Raw genomic sequence first — 3,638 nt, 5'->3', positions numbered from 1 at the left:
AGATGCCTGGATCTAGCGAAACAAACCTCCACCAACTTCAAGATGGTAATGACCGAATCCTAGCCGCGCTAGCCCAAATGCAAGTTACCCAAGACCAAGTCTATGACCGCCTTGAGCTCATCGAGGGCCGTATCTATGCCGTAGAGAGAAGGTTGCCTCCTCATGAAAGTGAAGTACTAGGTGACTCCGATAATGAATCCAAGGATGAAAATCCTCTCATGGGGACGACTGTAGCTGAGAAAAGACTCTAATACTTAGAGGAGCAATTGATGTACCTTAAGGGGGATGACATTTATAGGGAGAACAATCGCAAGTATGAGGCCATCAATTCCAAGTTGCCAACCAACTTCAATATGACGGATATCCCTAAATTCAAGGGGCACGAGAACCCTTTGAACCACATCCGTGCCTTCAAGGATTATATGTCTATCAAAGGCATCAAACCCGAGATGTTCTTAAGGATCTTTCCTTCATCTCTCGACACCATCCCGAAGCAATGGTTCTACTCCTTAGATCACAAGAAGGTCACTACTTGGGAAGATGCCGCAATCGAGTTTTCTAAACAATATGCGGATAATGCCGAGATCCAAGTAAACATGCGCACTCTAGAGGTTCTTACCCAAAATGACAAAGAAGGATTCACCGACTTCCTAAGTAGGAGGAGGAAGACTAGTACCCAACTAGTTGAACGCCCGGATGAGGCTACCCTTGTGGAGAAGTTTGTGGACAATCTCAAACCCATCTATGCCAATCATTTGAGGTACCAAAACATCAAAACTTTTAAAGACTTGACCGTACTAGGGACGAGGATTGAAGATGACATCCGTAAAGGACTCTTGTCCAAAACGGTAGGTCGAGGATATCAAGGCTCAACAAGTCGTTCATACGGCTCTACTAGCAAGACCGATGAAGTTAACCTTCTCGAGCCATCCAAGAAAAGTATCCCACCAAGGAAATTCACAAATCTTGGGGACACTTACTCCAACGCTCTAAAGAGGTTAATGAAGCAAGGCAAACTCCAACCCATTGGGCCTACTCCCGAACCCGAAAGGAAATCCAAATTCTGGGATGAAAACTCGTACTGTGAATACCATAGGGGCAAGGGGCACGACACAGAAAAATGCTACAAGTTGAAAAACGTGCTTCAAGACATGATTGAAGATGGTCGACTGCCAATACCACCGGGAGGTAAACCCAACAACACTCAGAATCCTCTTGGAGTTCTAGTGATCACAAGTGATGAATCTACCTTAGATTGCTCACACCTCATTTCTCGAATCGAAAATGAAATCTATGCAATCGAGAATGAAGGGTTCTACTCTACTATCTCCCCTACCATTTCCGACTTCATCACATGGACAAGGAGTGTAGATGGGCAAGTTTGGGAATTAGAAAATATGGTGACAACTTTACGCGATCCAAACGCAACACCCAAAGAACATGTGCCGCTAATCTTCTCTCAAAATGCTACTATGCAAGAAGTAGTCGCCATGGTAGATAAACTAGTTGACCAAATCATACGACTAGAAGATGAAATCATGAGAATGAGAGAGCTAACTGTAATAAATGGAGTTTGGGCCGACGATGATGAGGACGAATATCTCATTGAAAACTCCCTAGTCAGGGAAATAGTCCAAAATGGTGAAGACCAAGATGTGGACCACCTAAGTCGTTCGGGTTGTCCATATCAAAGCACTACTCAAAACGGTCCAACCAACGTTGTCACACCAAATGATAACGAAGAGGACTCCACGGACCATTTGCTCAAGCAATTACAGAAGACAAAGGCTGATCTTTCAGTCTGGCAATTAGTAGCAAGCTCGTTCCCACATCGCCAAGCTTTACTGCAAGCTTTGGCCAAACTAAATGTAGCACATAACTCGACACCTGAAGATGTAGTCAACTTGGTCTTCCAAGAATCACCAAAGCTAAGTAATCCTATTACTTTCTCAGACGAAGATTTGCCACCTTTTAGCGCCAGTCACAATTTAGCTCTTTACATCACTGTCATTTGTCTAAAGAAGAACGTGCCAATGACCTTGATAGATGACGGCTCCGCGGTCAACGTCATACCCCTCAAAACGGCATACAAACTAAGCATGAAAGAGTCGGATTGGACCCCTACCAATCAAGGTGTGCGTGCATATGATGGTACACGACGAAAGGTGGTAGGACTTGTTAACCTAACCATAGCCACAGAGCCAATTGAACGAAAGGTTAACTTCCAAATAGTGGACATTGAAGCTTCCTTCAACATACTTCTGGGAAGGCCGTGGATTCACGCTTCCAAAGCGGTAACATCCACTCTTCATCAAAAGATCAAGATTCCACTAAATGGCAAAGTAGTGACGATCACTTCGTCACCCATCAAGGCAATAATCGAAAAACAGTCGAACCATCAAGTCCTCGCAGATCCCGTATACGAACTTGGGGCTTCCAAAGTGTAAGTGTCATAGAAAGTGAGTTGGCACCCTTATACTATGATCCCTACTCCAACTTGGTGGTCAACCACATGCTCAAAACCCAGGGATACTTCCCTGGAATGCCTTTAAACCCTACCCGAAGAAATACCTTCGCACCATATAAAGAGGGCAACTCAAAGAGAATACCACTTGGACTAGGGTACAAACTCACTAAAGAAGAAGTTCTCGAAATGCTCGCTCAAGTTCAAAACCGTAAGCATGTAGGAGTCCAAATGAGACCCTATCTCCCTACTTTAAATGGGTACTTTGTTCAAGAAGGAAGTCTAGAACTCTTTCACGGATTTCCCGAGTGATGTGAACATTATTTGCGCACATTTAGTCCCCTAATTGAGCCTATTTTGCATACTATTATAGCATTCTTTGGCCATTTTATCCGTCAAAACCTTCCTATTTGCTTTTCTATCGCATTTCATATGTTTTGTAGAAAAGGAGATAATAAGGCGGAAATTCCTGTCTTTTCGTGCATATTTGGAAGCTTATTGACGATAATGGATGGACTAGTATGAAGAGGAAGCAAGGACTAAAGACCAATCTCGCAAGAATAAGATAGAAATGAGCAAAAAGGGGAAGAAAAGAAGAAGAACCACGGCTGAAGAACAATCCGAGCGGATTGTCTCAAATCCGCCCGTCTCCACTAAACAATCCGAGCGTCCTGCCCTCTAATCCGCTCGGATTACCCCACTAGAATCCGTCCGGATTCCCTTGAATCCGCTCGGATTCCACCGCTCAAATCCGTCCGTCCCGACCCTATTCCGCCCGGATTCCAGCACAGCACGGTTTCCTCTTCTCCAAGCTACGAAAAGAGAAGCCCTTCTCTCAGAAAATACCGAGTCTCCTTGCCCAACTTAAAAAGTGTAATTACTAGTTTAGCCCTTAGTTAACCCTAATGCATCCCACCTAATTTCCACTATAAATACCCCATCTTTGTAATTAATCAAGCATGAAGTTTTAGAGTAGAAAATCCTTCTTTAGATTAGATTAGGAGTAGATTAGAATAGATTACTCTTTAATCTTTCCACAAATTACACATTAATCTCTTCTTAATTATTGTTCAAGTTTATTATTCAAGTTTATTATTGGGTAATTGAAGATTATTGGGTTATTATTGGGAGATTGACAACCTTCCATCAATCATCAAGTTTCTTCTATTATTCT

Source organism: Silene latifolia, chromosome 2 (genome assembly GCF_048544455.1).
Source record: "Silene latifolia isolate original U9 population chromosome 2, ASM4854445v1, whole genome shotgun sequence".
Classification (NCBI taxonomy): domain Eukaryota; kingdom Viridiplantae; phylum Streptophyta; class Magnoliopsida; order Caryophyllales; family Caryophyllaceae; genus Silene; species Silene latifolia.
This window is presented reverse-complemented; position numbering follows the sequence as displayed.